Below are 23,412 nucleotides of genomic sequence, written 5' to 3'. Positions count from 1 at the left end.
TCCATTGTATGTTTATATCTTCCCTGGTAGCTCAGCTGGTAAAGAATACACCTGCAATGCAAGAGACCCCGGTGCGATTCCTGGGTCTGGAAGATCCCCTGGAGGAGGGAACGGCTACCCACTCCAGTACTCTGGCCTGGAGAATTCCACAGACTAGAGAGTCAGTCCATGGGTTCGCAAAGAGTCGGACACGACGGAGCAACTTTCACTGTCACTTCGTATATATATTACACATACATATGTATGTATACACACATATATATGTATATATAGCACATCTTCTTTATTTATACATATGTTGATGGGCACTTAGGTTGCTTCCATGTCTTGGCTATTGTAAATAGTGCTGCTGTAAACACTAGGGTACATGTATCTTTTCGAATTAGAGTTGGACCATGTGCTAACTCTACTTTTAGTTTGTTAAGGACTGTCCATACTGTTCTCCATAGTGGCTGCACCAATTGACATTCCCACCAACAGTGTTAAGTTTCTCCACATCCTCTCCAGCATTTGTTACCTGTAGACTCGATGGTGGCTGCATTTTCTAACTATAAAAAAATGTTCATCACTTAATAGAACCAGCCCTGCAGGAAAATGCACCATGTTTATCCTGTTGCCTTGCATACTGCTTGTGCCCCAGGAAGTGGTTCTGCCTCAGTTGAAGGAACATGGATCTACTAGAAACCACACTGGGTCAGGGATGGAGATCTTTGAGCACTTAATCCCATCTTTGCATAAATGAGCTATGTGATCTTGGGGAAATCATTTAAAGCAGGCCATCTCCATTTTCCTTTATCGTAATTGGAGGGACGTGAGCAATCAGACTAGATAATCAGAGTCCCTTCCTTCTGTCATTGTGTAATGACAGAATCTGGAATGCCAGAGCCCTCACTCTGCAGGGCTTGAGTGGTTGCATTTTAAACTGTAAGGTCTAGTTTGTACAACTTACTGTCCTTATCTCTTTACCACTTCATAATCACAGTAAATAGTTTTCATTGTTGAATAAATAAATAATGAGTGAGCCTCTCGGCATAGCTGGTTTTCACATTCCTTCTCCCCTTTTCTATCTAGAGAGTAGTATGAATTAAATCCATAGTCCTCCCTTGGCAAATAAAGACATGGGCATAAAATTTCCATGAGTTTAGCCTGCTTTCATATCCAACAGTCTCGTCTCTTTTGCTCAACCTGTGTCTTCCCTGATTGAAATCTCGCCATACTACAAGTGGCAGCCAAAGAAATATTCTGCCAACAGCTGAAAAGTTATACACCTTCTTAATAATTTTTTATTTTTATTTTTTAATGGAATATAAAACTATTTATTGACCACTGTTCACCAGTATTTACAATAAAGTAAACACTATACAGTTGAATAACATTCTGCTTGAAGAAAGTGAAAGTGAAGTCGCTCAGTCGTGTGGGACTCTTTGTGACCCTATGGACTGTAGCCTATCAGGCTCCTCCGTCCATGGGATTTTCCAGGCAAGAGTGCTGGAGTGGATTGCCATTTGCTTCTCCAGGGGATCTTCCCGAGCCAGGAATCGAACCCGGGTGTCCTGCCTTGCAGGCAGATGCTTTACCGTCTGAGCCATCATGCTGATTACTACAAAGTTACTGTTTTTCTTGGCTTCTGCTGAACTAGTCACCCAAAATACTGAGAAAATTGAACCTTCATGTAAGGAATGGATTGGAGTCAAGTCTGAAAAAACATGCAGGTCAAGCGTAGATTAGAAAAGTTTGTTCACTCATTTATTCCTGTAGATAGTAAATTGCCAATATTTTAAAACTATCTGATTAGGTTTCCATGAACAAATCTGAGACATCCCATGTATCATAGCCTTTCCGAAATATAGCACAGAGATTTCAAGTTCTTGTAAAACAATGGTTCACCAAAAGGAACCATCAAGTGTCCATTTAACTAAGTTTTGCTTTGCTATATTAAAACATACCAGAATTTTTCTACTTTTTTCATTTGGTTGGGAAGGCTGTTGATAGTGATAAAAATTTTCTTTCCAGAGTTTCTGCATATAAAACTGCATTTATATGCAGATATGAATGCAGATTCTGATAGGGATGCTTTAAAAATTACCCAATTTAAACTGCTTTATTTGTCTAATTAATTACAAAATTATTTAATTTGAAAGGTTAAGACTTAAATTTTCAATCTAAGTTGCAGTTATTTCTTACATTGCTCAAAATGATATAATTCCAGAACATGGGCTTATCCATGGTTATGAAAGGCTATTGTTTAAATATATTTACCAAAACAAAAACCACAACAAAAAATTAACTCCCAAACCATTTACATATGTCTTTTATGTATACACATACAAAAAACTTAGAATGGTCCTCAGGCGTATATGAGTTAAATGCAAATTTTAAATTCTGATTGAGTAATGACTATGGAGATTTCCTCCAACATTTAGAAGAACTGTTCTCTAATGCTGAAGAAATCATATACCATGGTATCAAATTCTTTCCTGCTGAAGGAAGCAACTATAGAAAGCTTTTATTTGTTCAAAGTAACCAGTGCTATAGATGGGAAAAAAAAAAAAACAATGTAACTTCTCCAATACTACTGCACAACAAACATATCAAACCTGATTTTCATTAGAATGTAGTTATTTCTTCACACTAAGAAATCAAAAAACCAAGATGCGCATTTTATATATATATATTTATATATATATATATATAAGGCAATGCAAACAATTATTGAGACTCATCTTCTGGACAAGAATGCCAAGTTAGTCTCTCTTTATAAAAAGCAATTACAATTTGAGGACACTTCATATTTGCCTCTTTTGCCAGCACCAAGTCCGCCTCATGGGAATCTTTCCATTTCATGAGGAACATTAATTCTCCAATGCTGTCTGTGGCACCAATTATTCGTTCTGGATCAAGACCTCTGGCAAAGCCTCTTGGTTTATCAGCAGCATCTCTTTTCTTCTTTGATTTGCTATCATCAGATTCACTGTCAGACAAAGATTTTTTGTTCCATCTTTTTCTTTACCAGCTTTTTGAGAATTAAGAAATACTTCAGTTAACTCTGGACAATCTAAATTTTCTTCAGGTTCCCAAGTATTGTCTGCATCTGTAAACCCCTTCCACTTCAGGAAATACTCCGCCTTCCCGTTCACTACATGGCGGTCCAGTACTTTTTCTAATACAAATTCTTCAGGTTCTGCCTCTTCAACTCTTTTACCCTTTCCATTTTGTTTCTTACCCATTTTTTGCAATGTAGTTTTATTGGAGGCCATTTTTTATTGCACACTTGAAGAGCTATTATTCACGGCCTCTGAGTTGCTCTGAGTCCCGGGTCTGCAGCATTTCCTTAATAAAATTTTAAAGAGATGAGCATTAGCAGAGGGTGGTGCTTCTAGGCTCATCCAAATTACTCTTTTTTTTTTTCTTTTTTTTTAAAAATTTTATTTTATTTTTAAACTTTACATAACTGTATTAGTTTTGCCAAATATCAAAATGAATCCGCCACAGGTATACATGTGTTCCCCATCCTGAACCCTCCTCCCAAATTACTCTTTAAAGCACACTCCCTAAATTAACCAGATTGCATTAATATTATCCATGAGAGCAAGCATCACTCTTCTTCTTAAGCTATTTCTCCAAGCTGTACCAAATTGTGCTACCTCTAGAAGTAGGACATTCTGTGCCCTGTTTGAAGGCTGGTGTGACTGATGTAGTTGGAACTGCTGAAAGGAGGAGAGGGGAAGAGAAAGAATTGATACTCTTTAGGGAATTTCACTAGGCTCTTTGCAGTATCAGTATGGCTGATACGTGTGTTATTGTGTGAAAAATATTATCCTCCACCTTCTAGATGGTGGAATGGTCTCCATATCATGCTTAAAGGTCAGACTATGTAAGTAAGCCTAATAGTGAAGATAGGCTGACCATGGTGCCCGCTTTCCCCAGCCATCCCTGCCTATCACTCCTCCCCAACACCTACACTGTACATTGTGATGATCAGTTACCTGAGGTGCTGGTGTATCTGGATTTCTGCCCTGCTTAAAAATTAGGAATACCTCATACAAAACTCCCTTGTCTTGAGCTGAAAATATAAAAACATTTTAAAGTCACTAAATCCCTTAGTTAACTTACAGGTATATTGGAAGGACAGATGCTGAAGCTCCAGTACTTTGGCCACCTGATGTGAAGGGCCGACTCATTAGAAAAGACCCTGATGCAGGGAAAGACTCTGATGCTGGGAAAGATTGAAGGTAAAAGGAGAAGGAGGAGGCAGAGGATGAGGTGGTTAAATAGTATCACCAACTCGATGGACATGATTTTGAACAAACTGTGGGAGATAGTGAAGGATGGGGGAGCCTGGTGTGCTGCAGTCCTTGAGGCTGCAGAGGCAGACACGACTGAGCGACTGAACAAGAACAACATGAGTCTATGATAGTCATCTTAAATTGTTTCTGGAAAAAAAAAAAGAACTTACAAGTGGCAGCAAATGACTTTTCCCCCCAGCCCTCAATCCCAAAGCAGCTGGTATTCTCGATCTTTGAAAGAAGCCCTGAAATCAGAAACCTGATACTGAGGCATTTGGTTAGTAGTTGTATTACTGAAAGTATGTGTGTGTGTGTGTTTAATGGAGTGTTACTGCAGTTTAATGTCTTTGTCTTCAACTGGAGCTGTATTATATTGAGATATTGAGGTGGGGCTGCTTCTAATACCTGCCTGTTCACAGGGCCTGTAACCCCTCCCCGGAGCTGTGGCAGAGGAGGAGGAGAGAATGATTCTAGGGGGAGAGTTATAAGGCTTGTGCAAGGATATTTTCCTGGTGTCTGGTTTTAAACTCAGGACAGGAACATTAACTCATAGAGTAAGGATTGGCAACACGCTCTCACACCGTTAAAGGACCCTGACTTGGCTGAGTGTTTGGCTCGCATAGTACAAGATCGCTGCCTTTAAAGCCAGACCAACCCAAACTTGAATTCTGGCATTAGCCATTACTCTTTCGCATAACTTTGGGCTCTTGGAATCTCAGTTTTCTCATCTGACAGGTATAACATACATACACTGAGGGGTAGCTAAAAGATTAAGAAATAAGAAAGCAAAATAGAATAGCACTTTGCAAGACAGTTTGGCAATTTCTTAAAAAGATAAACATAATCTTACCACATGATCCAGAAGTCCTGCTCTGAGGGTCTGCCTAAATAGTTGAAAACTTATGTCCACATGAAAAGCTACACACAAATGTTTATAGTAGCTTTATTCATAATTGCCAAAATTGGAAGCAACCAAGATGCCCTTTGGTAATTGAATGGATAAACAAACCGGTACATCCATGTCATGGAATATCATTCAGCAATAAACTGGATTGAACTATCAAGTCATGAAAAGACTCGGAGGAGCTTTAAATGCTTATTACTCAGTGGAGGAAGGTAGTCTGAAAAGGATCCATACTGTATGATTCTAATCATATATGACATACTGGAAAAGGTAAAACTTTGGAGACTGTTAAAAGATTGCTGGTTGCCTGGAGTTTGGGCAGAGGGGCTGAGGAATGAATACAGGAAATAGAGAATTTTCAAAACAGTGAAACTAGCTTGTGTGAGGTAATGGTGGACACATGGCATATATGTTTATCAAAGCCCTTCGGATGTACAATACAAAGTGTGAACCCTAGTGTAAACTTTTTTTTTTTTAAGATCAAACAAGACAATATATGTAAATTGGCTAACCTACTAATGAGTGCATGTTAAACTCTAATAAATGATAGATTTTATTTATACTTTTTATTCTTACTCTAATTTCTAATAATGTCATTTAGACATTGTTTGTGTTAGATATATCAGTTTTAATTAAAAGTGGTATTTAAAAATCTAGCTGTTTACCAAATGAGAATTAATTGTCCTTTATAACCATTTTCTCTTCTGCTGTCTGTCCTGTGCAAAGTGGATAACTTGTTTCCGGGTCCAAGGAAAGCAACCTGTGGCTCAGACTTGAGTTTTACTTCAGTCTGTGATTTACAGTTGGTGTAAAATTTGTGAGTGGAGTTTGTTAGTTATAATGTAATTGCAGTACAAGGCATCTTGAATTGATTTTTGTTGTATCCTGTATTGTTATGTAAAGTGCTAACTTTAATCAGGAATTGTTTCAATACAATCTCCTTACTTGTCCTGAATGCAGTTTCTCTTCTTTTGTATAAGCTTTTTTGTATGGTTCAAATTAGTGTGGGAAGAATAGTAGGCAGGAAATATAAATTTAAGCATGTTAAATCATGCTTAATGATTTAAGCATGACACATGTTAAATCATAAAAGAATTATATCACAAAGCATTAAAATGGTGCGTAGAGAACTTTTCCAACATCTGATAGAGTTGTGGGGATTGTATAAGAACAAACACCTATTCTGTAACTGGAGATCAAGTGTCAGAGTCCCTTTCCCTTTTTCACTGGATGCTAGGAATCTAACCTTGCAAAAATGTCCCGAGTGGCCAAGTCCCACAGAACTTGAATCCAGCGAGACACTGCAGAAGTTGTCGAGCAATGCAGTAGTCTTTGGGCTTTTACAAAGCAGCAACAGTTAAATGTGACTTTTATCTCCTTATGCACTTTTCTGTGCCTAAATGTGCTATCTCCTCCTGCATTCACGTCCACCCCATTAGAGAAATTGAAAAGACCAGTATTGTTGGTTTCTTTTGTCTCATCCCTATTACTGTTTTAGATTGAGGTCTCTGGTTTACCTACTGGGGTCTGTATGACATTATCTCAGAGCCGAAGGGGCCTCAGTGATGCAGATGCCAGGAACAAGGCGAACTTGCTGGCATGGTGTGGGCTTCTCTTGGGTTCTGTGGATATTGGGGAACCACTGGCCTGAGGAAGAAGTTGGAGCTGAGCTAGGGAAGGGGGCAGAATGAGCTTAGAGCTCCTCAGGAAAGGGGAAGAATATATGCTTGAGAAAAAAAAAAAGCTGTTTCTGGGGTATCTGAGAGCAGGTTAGAGTCTAAGGCAAGCTGGAGGCACCTTTTACCCAACTTGCTGAGGGTGTTGCGAAAAAAAAGGTTGATCTGGAGCCAGAGGATATTGCCTGCAGAGCACATGCTGAAATGGAGGGGCATGGACAGGTAGGGGGATGCAGGGGCAATAGCCAAGGTGATTGTCAGAGCCTGCTGCTCAGGCAGGGTTCCGCCACTGCCTGCCGATTCTCTGGTGGGGCAATGCCAGCCACGAAGCACAGACCAGACTTGGTGCTGGCTGTAGGCGTATTGTTTTCCCATAGCTGCTGTGGTTCAAACAGGATCTGGTGTCTTGTCATGAAAAGATTGTTCCCACTGAGCACAAACACTCTTCTGTGAGCAGGGCCAGCGGATCTTCTGAGGAACTAGATGGAGTCCCCATTCCAAGATGAGCAGTTAGCGGGTTGGGGGAGATGGAGAAAAGTGGACTTTACCTTCTGTTTGTGTAAGTTTTGAATGAACTGGGTAGAATCCACATTCCCACCCCCACCCCCAAAGTAAGTGAGGTTCTAGTGGGGTTACCCAGCAGGACTGCAGTTTAACTTCTTTGAAGGATCTGAGGGAGAGATTTAATCCTAGAATCACACGTAAGCAGCCATGAAAGAAAACACTGCCATGGGAGACAGAGTGTTGTAACCACTGAGATTTCTACTGTGGTGTCCTAGAAACTTTTGAGTATGCAGAGGAAACAAGCCTGAAACACGGGCCTGGCAGCCTGGAGGCCTGGCCTCTCCAGCCCAGCCTGCCTCAGTGTCTCTGAGCCACTTTTGTCCAGTGGGAATGTGGGCAAAAATGTCTCAGAGGACAAGCCTTTCTAATAGATTGAAACGTGACTGAACCAACAGTGATCAGCAACATAAATGTGAAACCTCAGCTCTTGATTCCCTTTGTTCTGTTGTAGCGTATATATGCAACTGTCTTAAAAATAGACCGTCTTTTCAAAACTTTACTGTATATGTGCTCTCACATCTTATTCAAATTATGCCCGTAATTAAAAAGTTTTGCCCGTGAGGGATTCTCTTCTGTGGTTGGCATCACACCCTGGGGTGCTTTTAGCATCCTGTGGGAGTGTACTTATTTTTTATTTTGTTTATGTGGCTGCATCAGGCCTTAGTTGCAGCAGCAAGATTTTTGTTGCAGTGCACAGGCTTCTCTTAGTGGCACACAGGCTTAGCTGTCCCACGGCACATGGGATATTAGTTCCCCAGCCAGGGATCGAATCCATGCCCCTGCATTGGAAGGTGGATTCTTAACCATTGGACCACCAGGGAGTCCATGGGAGTGTTTTCAGATGTCACAGTGATCAGGGGTGGGATGCTAGTGATATCTGATGGGCAGGGGCAGAGCTGCTGTGTAATACTCTGGACAGTTCTGCAGAGAGGAGAATGGTCCCACAACCCTCACGACTTCCATATGTTCTGCCAGGTTTTCAAAGAATCCAACTTTGTTTTACACATTAATGTATAGCAGTTTTCATGTTTAAAGATATACACAGAATTCTCCAGGAATATATATAAGCAGAGGTAAGATTGTACTCTGTTTTGCTCAGAGCTTTACGGAGTTATTCACCGTTTCAGAAAAATCATCTCACCATTAGCAAACACTGAAAGTGTTTGCGTCACCAGAACAGCACACCCGTGCCGTCTGCGTCGTACTGCCACACCCATGGTGATTCTGTAGGTGTGTGAATCTAAAGCTTCATTGCACTTCAGAGCAGTCATGTAGAGCATTTATATATTGAAATACATATTATTTTATAGAAGTTATGCTATTTTCATTTCTCCTTTGTATTACAGTTTGCACATTAATTTTAAAACGTGTATAGGTAGGTAGGTTACATTATTTTATATCAGATTAGCAAATAACAGAATTGTAAAATGTTGGATTGTAAAAATTGGATTGTAACTGATTGAATTGAAAACCACTGGACCAGAGGGTTCTAAAGTCCCTTTTTGCTTTAAAATTCTGTTAACCTATCAGATTACTTAGTCTGATGCCTTCATTTTTACAGGTGGGTGATGCTGGGAGGGATTGGGGGCAGGAGGAAAATGGGACAACAGAGGATGAGATGGCTGGATGGCATCACCGACTCGATGGACGTGAGTTTGAGTGAACCCCAGGAGATGGTGATGGACAGGGAGGCCTGGCATGCTGCGATTCATGGGGTCGCAAAGAGTCGGACACGACTGAGTGACTGAACTGAACTGAACTAAGTCTTTCATGCATTGCATTCAGCCAATTTCTATTGACTACCTCCTCAAGGTGTGGATACACAGTGGACAAAAATCGGATCCCTGTCCTCAAGCAATCTTCAGCTTGGCAGCCAAGATGAGATATATGCCAAGAAATAAAAAATAGAAAACCCCAGGGCTTGTTAGCAGCTCAGCTGCATCTAGAACCCACCATTGCTTTGAAGACTGGTTCATTTTTTATGTGTGGTACTCCCTGGGCCTGAGGTGGGCCTGCATTCTGAGGCTAGAAATGTTTCTGTCTATCTGTGGTCATTGGAAAGGGGTAGACTGGGAGGAATATACCACCAGCCCAAAGAAAACGATTTTAGTTTACTCTCTCCTTTTTCCCTGCAGAATAACAGAAGCCTAGGAGTGGCTAGTTAGCTTCCCACTGCTCACTCAGGTGAAGGGTTAGTTAGGACTAAGCCTGAGGATGGCAGCGATAAGAGGGCAAAGAGCACAGAAAGCAGATTCCACAGCTTTATCCTCTGATGGAAATATAATGCAAGCTACACTGTGAACACCTGTGGAATTTACATTTTCTAGTATAAAAGTAAAAGCGTTAGTCATTCAGCCATGACGAGCTTTTTGTGACCCCATAGACTGTAGCCCACCAGGCTCCTCTGTCCATAGAATTCTCCAGGTAAAAATACTGGAGTGGGTTGCCATTCCCCTCTCCAGGGGAACTTCCCAACCCAAGGATTGAACCCAGGTCTCCTGCATTGCAGGCAGATTCTTTACTGTCTGTTACATTTTAAAAAGTAAAAAGAACATGTGAAATTGATGTATTTAACCCAGTATATCCAAAGTACAATTATCATTTCAACCTGAAAGGAATAGCAAACAATTTTTAATGAGGTATTTTACACTTGTTTTCCACACCTAAGTCTTCAAAATCTGGTGTGAGCTTCGTACTTGCAGCACACTTCAGTGTGTGTCAGGCTCTTTCTTTAAGTGCTCAGCAGCCACACGTGTCTAGTGACTACCACACTGGATCAGTTCAGTTCAGTTCAGTCGCTCAGTCATGTTCGACTCTTTGTGACCCCTTGAATTGCAGCACACCAGGCTCCCTGTCCATCACCAAATCCCGGAGTTCACTCAAACTCATGTCCGTCAAGTTAGTGATGCCATCCAGCCATCTCATCCTCTGTCGTCCCCTTCTCCTCCTGCCCTTAATCTTTCCCAGCATCAGAGTCTTTTCCAATGAGTCAACTCTTTGCATGAGGTGGCCAAAGTACTGGAGTTTCAGCTTTAGCATCATTCCTTCCAAAGAACACCCAGGACTGATCTCCTTTAGAATGGACTGGTTGGATCTTGCAGTCCATGGAACTCTCAAGTGTCTTCTCCAACACCACAGTTCAAAAGCACCATACTGGATAGCGCAACTATATAGGAAAAGGACTTTTTAGCCCTTTTTCTGCCTTCATCCTGTTCCCCTATCTAGGCACTCCATCAGAACTGCTCTCATTATAAGCAGTGACTCTTCATCTAGAGGACACTCCCATCCCTGTGAGATGACAGTGGACAGGGAATGGGGGTACAGGTACCGTTACCCACACACTCTCTGGACAAGAGTCAAAGGCTCTGAAAATACAGGCGGTTCCCGCCAAGTCTTACCTGCCCAGTTTAGTGTGCTGGGGTGACGTCTCCAGAAGGGACGACTGCTGATTTGGAATGAGAGATCTGGATTTGGAGAAGTGACCAGGAAATTCAAGGGCTCAGTACAATAGAACTTTACAATAGAATTTCACAAATTTACTACTCTTTAAGTTACGTCTTTTTCCTTTTCATTCTGTCTTCGATTGTTCATTTAGCTCCTTTTAGAAATCACATGCCAAGGGTATTGGGCCAGGTGACTTCCCAGGGACCCTCCCTGTCCATGTTACTGTCTCCTCAGGTGGAGGGCAGCCCAGCAGAACCTGGGACCTGGTCCTTCAAGGGACTGCAACCTCCGACCAGGTCTCCCCAGCAGTGGCTCTGAGGTATTTGAAATGTGTTTTCAAAATGCCTGGGAGCCGTGTTCAGGGGTGTGTGGGTGGTGGGTGGGTGGGGGCAGAGAATGTGGAGGCTGACTGGGCCAAGTGCTTTACGTATTATATATCACTGTGCTGAATGGGCAGGATGATCATTTGAAGCAGGTCCTAGATTTATCCTCATCCTACAAGAGGCAATGGAGGGAGAAAACGTGGAGTAACTTGCTCTAGGTCCCAGTAGCTATCATCATCCCATTCTTTATGGTTGGCTGGCAGAATTTTCTTTCTTGGCAGTAAGCTGCCTGCTAAGTCACTTCAGTCGTGTCTGACTCTGTGTGACCCCAGAGACGGAAGCCCACCAGGCTCCCCTGTCCCTGGGATTCTCCAGGCAAGAATACTGGAGTGGGTTGCCATTTCCTTCTCCAATGAATGCAAGTGAAAAGTGAAAGTGAAAGTGAAGTCGTGTCCGACTCTTAGCGACCTCATGGACTGCAGCCTACCAGGCTCCTCCATCCATGGGATTTTCCAGGCAAGAGTACTAGAGTAGGGTGCCAAGCTGCCAGCCCCTTCTTATTCATTTTTCTTGTTCCATGACATCTTCTCCTCCACACTAACTCACCTCTTTACCACAGAGGTGCTTTAGGTAAGATCTCATCATAAAACAAGTTGAGGGCTTCTAACCCCCTGTCTGTGGCCTTCAGATGGGCATTCCCCTTGATGGCTCAGATTCCCTCTTCAGGAGACTCAGTCTGGGGACATGTGACATTAAGCTTAGATGAGGTCATTATTCAGCCAGTCAGGGATCCATTTTGCCTGTCATCTCGTGGGATCCAGAGCAGGGAGCGGCTGCTACCACCTTAGCCTTTCATTGAAAGAAAATCTGCTTCCCAAGACCAGAGGGCGCTGTGTGGCCACTTGGCAGGCCTTGCCCATGGACAGTGCCTTGCCAGGATGCCCCTTCTCCAGGCCTGGACCTCAGCTTCACAGACCAAGGGATTCCTGGACCAGAGCAGAGCAATCTGGGAAAGAAGATGGAGAAACTAATTCATGAGAACCAATCTTAGAGACTGGTGGAGAAGTCACAATGCCCATTCATTAATATGTTGGAAAGAATTCTTCCTAAGCAAACACAGATATTCACGTTTGCAGGTTAGCATATTTTTCTCCCTGCAGAAAACCTTGTGTGAGGAGCCAGACTTTTATCAGAAGGTTATGTTAACACACCTGGAATCAGAACTAGGAGAGCTATTAGGTTATTATTGGAAAAGTAAGTATTTGTAGCTGAAGAGAACATGGTACAAAAGGATGCTTAGTGATAAAGCTCACCTAGGCCTCCCCTGACCCTTGCTCCTTAGCCCCTTCCCCAGAGGCAACCCTTATTAATAATGAACTTCTTCCACATGTTGGATTGTCTGAGGCCTCCATTTCCTGAGCAGGGAAGTTCCTGCTGTACCGGCCAGGTGCCTTATATCATCTGGTTAGGCTACCTTCCTGGATCAGCTTTTACTTGACATATTAGTGGATGGGAGACAGAAGGTACATGAGCAGGGGGAGTGACCGAGGCAGTTGGGAGGAGAGACGCAGGAAGCTGCTGAGTTAAAAGATCTGCATTCTCTAGAGGGGGGGGATCCGGAGGAGGGGTGTGGAGTGACCCAGGAGCTTCCCAGTGACACTAGAAAGGAGTGCTCCCAGGCCCCTGGCAGGGAGCAGATGCCAGGTCCCTGGCAGAGTATTCCCTGACCCTTCCTGGGCCCTGGGGAACAGAATGGGAAGGAAAAACGTAGAGCAAGAGTTAAAGGGGAACTCTGCCTCAACTGTCTTGAAGGGACAGCACCCGCCCCAGAACAATAGCCCCAAAGAGACAGAGCAAGATGAAAAGCACTGTGAGAGGTGCCCCATCCCCACCGCCCCCTCCCAGCCCCAGAGCAGCCACACCATTCAAGGTCAGTCATATCTTATGGTGCAAAAAGGCACCTTCCAGCTTCCACACTGTGACCTGGAGACAATGCGGGAGAAGGTCTGTAGCAAGAAGGCACAATTAGCCGATTCATTATGCTGACATTTCTAGCCACAAAATAAGGCCTTTCCCCTTAATTAGGGTTGTGACAGATAAAAGCGTATTCCCAGCCGACTTCTGTTATTCACGCGGGCAGGCCTCTTATCCCTGCTTGGTCTAGCCCTGTCTGTATATGAGGGCTTGCTCTGTGTGTGCGCTCTTGGCAGCTTTGTAAAGAATTCAGAGGAATAAACACAGGGCCTGCTTCCTGCCCTGCATCCAGAAGAGAAGACATATTCATACATATGGTCTGAGCCAGCAAACCTTGGTGCTTCATAAGCAGGAAAAGAGCTAATCAGGGGGTGGGGGGTGTCTAAGACCAGTTCATGTGAGGAAAATAAAGCTAATGGGGGATCTAGAAGCCAGTTCAAGTGAGGAACCAAGGGTGGTTAGAGTTGAAGAGGGGAACCAAAAGGTGCCATGAACATCATCTCCAATCTTCGAAAAGGTGGTGGAATATAGTGTATGGTGGCTAAAAGCCAGATTATTGTTGTTGTTTAGTTTGTAAGTCATGTCTGACTCTTTTGCAACCCTGTGGACTGTAGCCCCCTCCAGGCTTCTCTGTCCATTGGGATTTCCCAGACAAGAATACTGAGGTGGGTTGCCATTCCCTTCTCCAGGGGATCTTCCCCACCCAGGGATCAAACCCATATCTCCTGCTTGGCAGGTGGAGTCTTCACCGCTGAGCCACCAGGGAAGCCAAAATCCAGATTGCCCAAGTTTAAATTCTGGTTAAGGTGCTTTACGACCTGTGTAACCATGGGCAAGTGACTTCAGCTCTCTGTGCCTCAGTCTCCTCATTTAAGAAAGTGAAGATGATGTGATGCCTATCACATAGGGCTCTTGTGAGGACTGAGCAGGTCACAACCTGGTGAGCTCTTGTAACAGTGCCTGACAAGGTAAGCACTCAAGTATTTGCTACTCTACATAAGACAGGGAGCAGAAAGTTGGTTGCACCAGAAAACCAAAGTAGAATCAGGGATGGAAAATCTACCTTAATATATAGATTAGCTTATTTTATTGTTAGAGTTACCCAATAAGGGGCTTGGAAAAATAATAAGCAAAGACAGCACTAGAGTCCAGATGGATTTATTCTCCGGTCCAGACCCATTTGAGTTCTGCGTGTCTAGACACCCTGACATTTCCATTTGGATATCTTCCAGGCGTCTCACATTTAACATGTTCAGAACTCATCTGGGTCCTGCTTCCACCTGTTTCCACCCTCAGTCTTCTCCATTTCAGTGCTGGCAGTGGCAATACCAGCCACCCGGTCACCCAAGGTAGAAGTTTGACAGTCATCTTTGACTCCTCCGTCTACCTCGTCCCCAAAGTCAGTAACCCAGAGTTGTCCATTCTGCCTCTTCAGTATCCCTGGTGTCCATCTCCTTTTCTCCTTAGTCACGACCTCTATTCTAGTCCAAGAAATGATCACCCCTCCCTTGCAGTAACTCACTAACTGGCCTTTTGCTCTTACCTGTGCCCCGAAGCCAGAAAGCCTACAGGGCACCTTGGTGTACAAAAGTACGCTGCCCGTATGAAGAGAGGCAGACCTGGCCAGGCCTTGGGGAGCAGACTGGGGCCAGATTTCACCCCTCACTTATCTGCTTGGCCAGCACTCTTGTGCTTCAGCACCTGCTCAACCATGTGCAGTGGTCCTTCTTCCCAAATGATTTTTCCAACAGCAGTTGGAGTGGTTTTATTAAAATGTAAATTGGATCATGCCACACTTCTCTGTAACATTACCCCATCCACAGTCCTTCATGGGCTTCCCTGGTGGCTCAGCTGGTAAGGAATCTGCCTGTGATGTGGGATACCTGGGTTGGATCCCTGGGGTAGGAAGATCCCCTGGAGAAGGGAAAGGCTACCCACTCCAGTATTCTGGCCTGGAGAATTCCACAGACTGGATAGTCCATGGGGTCTCAAAGAGTCGGACATGGCTGAGTGACTTTCACTTTCACTTGCACAGTCCTTCATGGCTTTCTGTTGCCGTTGAGCTCTGAGTCAGATCCAAGCTCCATCCTATCATTTATATTGATATATTAATATCCATCATATTAATGTATTAATTGTATTAATAGCCATTAATCAGGTTGGAGTGCCGAGGCCATAGACTGAACACCTAGGGGCATTCACATTTAATTTGGCTCACGCAGCGTTTTAAAAAATTTTTTAAATCAGTTGACACTATTTCAAATTGAGATTCCACTTAGAATATAGATTCTTGGCTTCTCTTGGAAGATTAGAACATGTGGAGTTGAAGGACCCTCTTCCTCCCACGTGGCTGGTGCTGAATGGTGACACTTGGCTTGTGCTGAGTGGCAGCTGCTTCCCCCAGCTGGGGTGCGGGCACTCTGGTTTTCCCCAGTCCCCACTGCTCCATGGTTTGTCCTTTACTTCCTGCAAGTAATCTGCTAGGCCCCAGTAAATGTCGGCCTTTGCAGCCTCTAAGCTTGATCAACCCCTTCACTTTACGGTGAGGAAGCTGAGGCTAGAAAGGTGGCATTTTAGTCTCCAGGTCTAGTGCTGGGTCATGAAACATGTCATGACTTCTGCCCTGTCTGCTAGATCACAACTGCCTCTCAGTTACTGAAGGAAAGGAAACACACCGTGCAACCTGGTTAATTATTCTTCCTGCTGTGTTTGCTAGCCAACGCGCCCTTCTGTTATCTTGCTTATATCTTGACCACATGAAAATTAGAACACTTGGTCTAGAGGATTGGGATGTTGTTCTGTGAATATCACCCATTTGGCATGAGAGTCTAGCTAAAATAGGAAAAAAGGAGAAATGGGGGAGGATTGGAAATGACAGGAAAAATAAAATCTTTTGAGAGGGGGCACAGTCTTCTCCTTGTGGTGTTAGAGAAAGGTGGGGGGCTGGCTGGATCACCACCTCTTCAGGGATGTGGAACTTGAGATGTGGATGGCAGTGAGTCAGGGGCAGAAAAAGGACTGAAGAGCACGTCTTGGGCTCACTGCCCCATACCACACTGTCACACCCTGAGAATGACCATGCACAGATCCATCATTGCAAAAAAGGGAAGTTTGCAGTTTACCTTGGCAAATAATGACTTTGGCCAATCAAGAGGAATGGGAGTGAAGCACAGCCCCAGAGCCTTGAGTCAGATGAAAATCGTCTTCCTGAGAAGAAAGCCACATCACGCCACAGGGAAATGAGTCTTGACAACCACCAGTTCCTCCCGGACACTGCACCCTCCTTGTACCACACTGAGTCAGTGCCGTGACGCTGAGGGACGAGACTGCTCCAAGGCATGATGAGACTCCACCCTCATGGCCACTCCGGGGTCCTTCTTCATAAGCTGTGGAAGGGCAGGCTGCTTCTGAGGAGGGGAAGAAGTGACAAGATGGGTTCCCAAAAGCAAGCCATGGGAAGGGTTGGTGTTACATGAATTCCCCTTCGGGGCTGGGTCTCTATTGTAGTGTTCTCTTATTTGTTTTGCATTGGAGTCTAGAAGTGTTTAATGATTCCTATAGTACTCTTAAAAATCTACATTCAAATGTATCTGAGAACTTTTTCATATATTAACACTCTTAGGATTCAGTTCAGTTCAGTTCAGTCCAGTCGCTCAGTCGTGTCCGACTCTTTGCGACCCCATGAATCACAGCACGCCAGGCCTCCCTGTCCATCACCATCTCCCGGAGTTCACTCAAACTCACGTCCATCGAGTTGGTGATGCCACCCAGCCATCTCATCCTCTGTCGTCCCCTTCTCCTCCCGCCCCCAATCCTTCCCAGCATCAGAGTCTTTTCCAAAGAGTCAACTCTTCACATGAGGTGGCCAAAGTACTGGAGTTTCAGCTTCAGCTTCATTCCTTCCAAAGAAATCCCAGGGCTGATCTCCTTTAGAATGGACTGGTTGGATCTCCTTGCAGTCCAAGGGACTCTCAAGAGTCTTCTCCAACACCACAGTTCAAATGCATCAATTCTTCGGCGCTCAGCCTTCTTCACAGTCCAACTCTCACATCCATACATGACCACTGGAAAAACCATAGCCTTGACTAGATGGACCTTTGTAGGCAGTGTAATGTCTCTGCTTTTCAATATGCTATCTAGGTTGGTCATAACTTTTCTTCCAAGGAGTGTCTTTTAATTTCATGGCTGCAGTCACCATCTGCAGTGATTTGGGAGCCCCAAAAAATAAAGTCTGACACTGTTTCCACTGTTTCCCCATCTATTTCCCATGAAGTGACAGGACCGGATGCCATGATCTTTGTTTTTTGAATGTTGAGCTTTAAGCCAACTTTTTCACTCTCTTTCACTTTCATCGAGAGGCTTTTTAGTTCCTCTTCACTTTCTGCCATAAGGTCATCTGCTCATGATGTACTCTGCATATAAGTTAAATAATCAGGATGACAATATACAGCCTTGATGTACTCCTTTTCCTATTTGGAACCAGTCTGTTGTTCCATGTCCAGTTGTAACTGTTGCTTTCTGACCTGTATACAGATTTCTCAAGAGGCAGGTCAGGATTAAGCCCATGTAATTAGACTGTTTTATCAATACACCATATGCAAAATGTTTTCCTTTAGAAATAGATGTAGAAATCAAATTCTCTCTTTCAAATCTCTGAGCCATTGCTCAACAATGGAAATCAGGCTTATGATTTTATAGATTGTCATCTCCTTACAACAGCAGACTAACAAACACAGTGATTTAAGCAAACAAAATGTATTCATTTAAGAATAGGCTCACATTGCTGATTTCATTTCTAGAATCCCTGGGCTTTTATGTTTTTCCCCCCTTAAAGAATATACCAAAAAGAGTGAGTAATAGATCAGTAACTCTCATCATCCCCTTCCCTTAGACAAAAGTAATTTTCAAACTTCAGACCAAGATTACTTCCATTAATGGTGTAGCTCTATTAATTGATTGGGTCAACAGGAATAGAAAGTTTTTTCTGTTTCTTTTAGAAATTTTCTGCCACCAAGTTCTTTCTGCTAAAGAATGTTCATTTGTTATAATACTGCTCAGTTCAGGCATTTACTTTATTCATCTGAAGTGTGGATCCATTGCTATTATCTTTTGTCTAACTCGAGGTCTTTTTCCTTGCCTGTGGTTCATGGGAAAGTGGAGAAATGATTTGTGTTGAAAGTGTAGGGAGAGTCTAGAAGTAGGTAATGGAGATGATTGTGGGGCAGAGAACTGTCAGAGCGGAAAGAAGTAGGGCTGTTAGAATGGAGTTGCCCGAATAAACTGAGCCCTCGGGCCGGGGGTGGGGGCGGGGTCCCAGCATAAAACCCCAGCTACTGAAGTCTGGGAAATTATCAACAGAGAGCCGATAGTTGAAGCATCTTGGGTGCAACCGCGCTCGGCAGTAAAATGCTGAGTTATGGAGAACACAGTGACCCATGCTGACAAAAATAAGGAAATCGATGGCTTTTCCCTGCTGAATGGAAATTTGCTTTTTCCCATATTCCAAAACACTGGCTCCAGTTTGGTGCATGCTGTGTTTTCATTTCTAATAGTCTGTCTTGACAGTTCCGGAAAACTCTCCCGTGTGCCTGTGAGTTTTGATGTGGGCTCTATGGTGGCCTTGCCGTCACCTCCAGCCACCATCATGACACACCCTAGGTCTTGTTTTCAGTGTCTCGGCATACTCTCCAAGGCTTCCAGTAATTGATTGTGCAAAACACAAAACCAAAAGCAGATGGGACATATGTAGATAAGCTGTTTTTGTTTCTCATCCCTATAATTTCCTAGGTTTGATAGCACTTCAATTTTCTAACCATAAAAGCTGCCTCTATGCTCTTTGGAACACACATACACGCACCCCATGCTGCCAGTAAGTAGGCTAAATGAATATTATATGTGGCTTTCTCTTGTTGTTGTTGTTTTTCTTTCATTCTTTTTTAAGGAAGTACCTTGCTGCTAGAGAAGGAAATTCAAAAAATCGGCTTCAAGTATTTTTGTTAAAGTTCAGTTTACTTAATGGAACTATTGTGTTAACACAGAAGAATACTTTAGAGTGACATATCATAGCTAAAGCTGATTACTAGAGTCTGCATCTTCTGGACTGGGGCAGCGGGGAGGGAAGACTGACTCTTCTGTCCACTGAATGCGACTGACCAACAGGAGGAAACAGCTGCCAGTAGACAGCGTGCAGCCTTTTGGGGGAGAGGGTAAAGCACATTAAAGGAGATGTCCCTTTGGATCTATTATATGCGCATTTTATCTTTTCAATGATACAGACCTTACAGGCATGGATTTACAAGGGCTTTAGGTCCATCATGAGCATAAGTTTTGGTTGTCAGTATTATTTATTAAAGTGCGTGAGTGCCTGCTCAGTCGTTTTAGTTGTATCCAAGTCTTTGTGACCCCGTGGACTGTACCCTGCCAGGCTCATGCGTCCATGGGATTCTCCAGGCAAGAATACTGAAGTGGGTTGATATGCCCTCCTCCAAGGGGATCTTCCCAACTCAGGGATTGATCCTGCATCTCCCGCATTGTAGGCAGACTTTTTTTTTTTTTTTTTTTACTGCTGAGCCCCTGGGGAAGCCCACCTACCCCCAATTTTCAGTTTGTAAAATGAATAAATTCTTCTCTGCGGGCAACCTCTTTGCACATTGGCTCCAGGCTCAGCCATTTAGTAGTGTTTCTGGGTATCTGCACAGTTTGGGAACTGTATCGAAGCTGCACAAAATTATTGCCCAGTAAGCTTTTACCTCTCTTAATGGATTTGTTAACACTTATCTGGTCAGACAGAAAAGAGAGCATAGAGAAACTCACAGGAGGAGCACTCTGGAGCCAGATGGACCTGAGTTTAAAACCAGGCTGTCACTTCTTCAAAGGAGTTATTTGGTCCAAGTCATCCAGCTTCTCCTAAAAGTAATGCCCTCCTTATAAAAAGAATATAGCAATTACATCTGTCTCATGGTGATGGCTTTGAGTAGAAGTGTTTCTTTTGTCTTCCCTTCCCCTTGTTTTAAAATGACACAGGATGGAGCATGCTTCGATGAGAACTGTTTGAAACCGAACGGGGCTGTGTTTGAGACTATGTGTAGACATGAAGCAGGGCATTTGTCATATGAGTCATGCAGTGAGAAGGAAATGACTTATCTTGCTTGTCTTCTCTGTTATCCATCCAGTAGCTGGGCGGGGAAAAGGAGGGGCTCATTAAGGAAGAGCAGCAGGAAGCACCAAGGAAGCCCCTTCCATGTCCGCACCAAGGAGGGGTCAGCAGGACCTTGTGGGCAGGGCCTCTTAGACCCAGCCCTGCACGGACCCCGCCCACACAAGCCGACAGCCGTGGGGGCCATCCCACATGTCCCCTCTGCCCCTCCTTGGAGCTGCCTGATGGGATTGTTTTTCCCATGGATAAAAGTACAGTTCCTTTTAAATGAACAGAAATTGAGACAAACACATCCCCAGAACCTGACAAGTATTTATGGAGCTCTGTGCTTTTATTTTCTGTTCTGCCTGCAGAGTGCGTAAATGGGAGGGCTAAACTGTCTTCAGGCAAATCTGAAAGCCAGGGACTTATTAATAGGCTTGACACCTGCCTCCGTGAGGAACTTCTGAAGCCAGAGATTCTCTTTGTAACTGCAATCCATCTGTTGCACAGATTTTTAATTCAGATATTCTTCCTTCTTGAGCCAAGGCTGAGAAAGCAGCCAATTTTGTGGAAAGATCTCTTTAATAAGAAACGAATAAAACTATCAGTGCTAAATAAAGTAGACCACTGTGAAACTTGGGTTAAATCCCACAGGGAAGAGTATGTGAGATTAACTGCATTATATAACAAGACCGCCTTTAATAGCTGGCACGGTTCTTTTTGTTGTTCCAAGGGAGAAGCAGCCAAGGCTGGGGCCAGAGCACATGATATTATTTTAAAGTACTGCAGCCTTTGGAATTTTTCCTCGGAGAGATGTCAGGAGTCAGAGTTGTACTTTGATTTATGGTTGTTTTAAATGTTTAACACTTTTTACATTTCAAAGCTACATCCTCTGCTTCTAGCAGCCCAGGGGTGCATTTCTGTTGCTTTTGAAAGATCATTTTCAAATAGGAACTATTAAAATTATGCAAAAAAGGAGGTTCTACCCTCCCAGGGTGTTTGAGAGATTTTTAAATGGACAAAAGGAATGAGGCCGTTAAGGCAGGACCCTGTAGCCATTTCCCCAGCTGCCTGCGATGACCCAACTGAGAACAGGGCAGCTGGAGAGAAAAGGATTTTCACAGCGGCACCATATTTGCCCAGCAAACCTCATTGGGCCAGGTCTTCCTTAGATCTCAGAGCGCTCACCTTCAGGTCTAGTTGACAGGCAGGCACTTAGGTGGAACCACATGAAACTGCCATTTTTTAGATTAGAAATGGTTGGTAGTGTCATAATGGCTCAACTTAAGAGTTGGGTGAAAAACTATGCTCATTGATAAAGATTGTAACAGGGCCAGCATATGGTGCTATGGGAGAGTCTAGGAAAGAGGACCTAACACAGTAACGTGCGGTCAGGTGGCAAGAAAGGACAGCACAACTACTGTTTGTTTGTTTGTTTGATACCACTTTACTGCGGTATTACTGGCATGCACTGAACTGCATGTGTTCTTAGTGTATAAGTTTTGACACATATGTACCGTGAAATCTTCACTATGATGAAATAATGAACATATCTATCACCTCAAAGCTTCCTCCTATCCCTTTGTAATTCATTTTTTCTGACACCCCGACTCTGGCAAACATTGATGTGCTATCCTTATACACTATTTCATTGCCTAGAGTTTTATATCAGCGGAGTTATACAGGGCTATTTTTTTGTCTGTTTTTTTTCACTCTGCTTTGTACTTTTTATTCATGTTGAAGTGGGCATCAATATTTCATTTTTTTTTTAATTACATAGCAGCATTTCAATGCACAGATATACCACAGTTTGTTTTTCCATTCACCTATTGATGGACACATGTGTTTTTGGCCTTTACAATTAAAGCTCTTCTGACCATTCATGTTCCAGTCTCTGTACAGACACAGGCTTTGTTTTCTCCGTGGTCTTCATCTACAAGTGAAATGGCTGCATTGTATAGGAGATGTATGTTTACCTTCTTAAGGGATTACCAAACTGTTTTCCAAAGTCCCATCAGCACTGTATGAGCATTCCAGTTCCTGTACATCCTCAGCAACACTGTATTATTGGTCTTCTTAATTCTTACCACCTAATAGGTACATAGTGGTATCACATTATGGTTTTCATTTAAATTTCTCTAATGACAAATAATGTTGGGCAGTTTTTCATGTGTTCATTTGCCATCCATTTATCTTGTTAACTGAAATATATGTTCAAGTTTTTGCCCATTTCTAAATTAAGTTGTTTATTTTCTTATTAAGCTTAGAGAATACTTTGTCTATATACACTACATACAGCTCTTTATAAGATATATTGAGACCGCAGAAATGCACCTGGAGGTGGTTCCAAGGAACTCTAATTCTTTATCTCAGTGCAGAAAGAATTCACTGATAGGCAGTGATAGATAAGAACCAATTTATTAGAATAGGATGCTTGTGAGGTTTACAAGTGGGTAGGCAAGGGGGTGCTACCCCAAGAACTTAGTGGGTTACTGTTTTATAATCAAAGGACAAGTGGGGAGGGGGAGAAGACCACTCTTCCTCATTCTCGAGTAGATGTCAGGCTTCCATGATCAGTTTCTCCTCCACTATGGGCAGGGCAGTTTTCTTGTCCCTACACAGTCAAGCCTGGACTGTCGTGGTGCAATGGAAATGAGCAAAACAGTGGTAACATATACTAAAACACAGTAAATCATCTCAAGTTTCAGTGTAATATCACCTCTTCCTTATATTTTTGTTTTTACTATGCACAGACAAGTATATCCTAAGAATCATTAATTTACTGACCTCACCAGTCAGGATGTGGGTCTCATTCCACCATTGTTTCATTGTTTTTGGGGCTTGTCACATACTTCTGTTGCATGGTTTTGTTGCTAAGCAAGCTTGCTCGGTATTGTGATTAAGCAAACCTGCTTTCTTGACTGATCATTAATTTACAGCCATCTCCCATACTTTTTCCTTTATTTACAATCCCTTGGTGGGATTAACTGTTTAATCACCTATTTTGTCTCTTTACTCTGTCCCTGTCGATACGATTTGCATGTAGCTTGTCTCTTCATTCTCTTAACGGTGTCTTTCAAAGAGCAGAAATTTTGCATTTTGA

At 43.2% G+C, this 23,412-nt stretch overlaps 1 protein-coding gene and 1 pseudogene across 1 annotated transcript in view; one reads left to right on the top strand and one right to left on the bottom strand.

The window, feature by feature from the left end:
• CRADD (CASP2 and RIPK1 domain containing adaptor with death domain) overlaps positions 1 to 23,412 on the top strand; it is a 193,585-nt gene that overhangs the window by 144,471 nt on the left and 25,702 nt on the right. The window lies entirely within an intron of this gene.
• LOC102404995 lies at positions 2,710 to 3,227 on the bottom strand (annotated as a pseudogene).

Source organism: Bubalus bubalis, chromosome 4, assembly GCF_019923935.1.
Source record: "Bubalus bubalis isolate 160015118507 breed Murrah chromosome 4, NDDB_SH_1, whole genome shotgun sequence".
NCBI lineage: Eukaryota > Metazoa > Chordata > Mammalia > Artiodactyla > Bovidae > Bubalus > Bubalus bubalis.
Note: the sequence above shows the minus strand (reverse complement) of the source record. Positions and strands in the feature narration are given on the sequence as shown.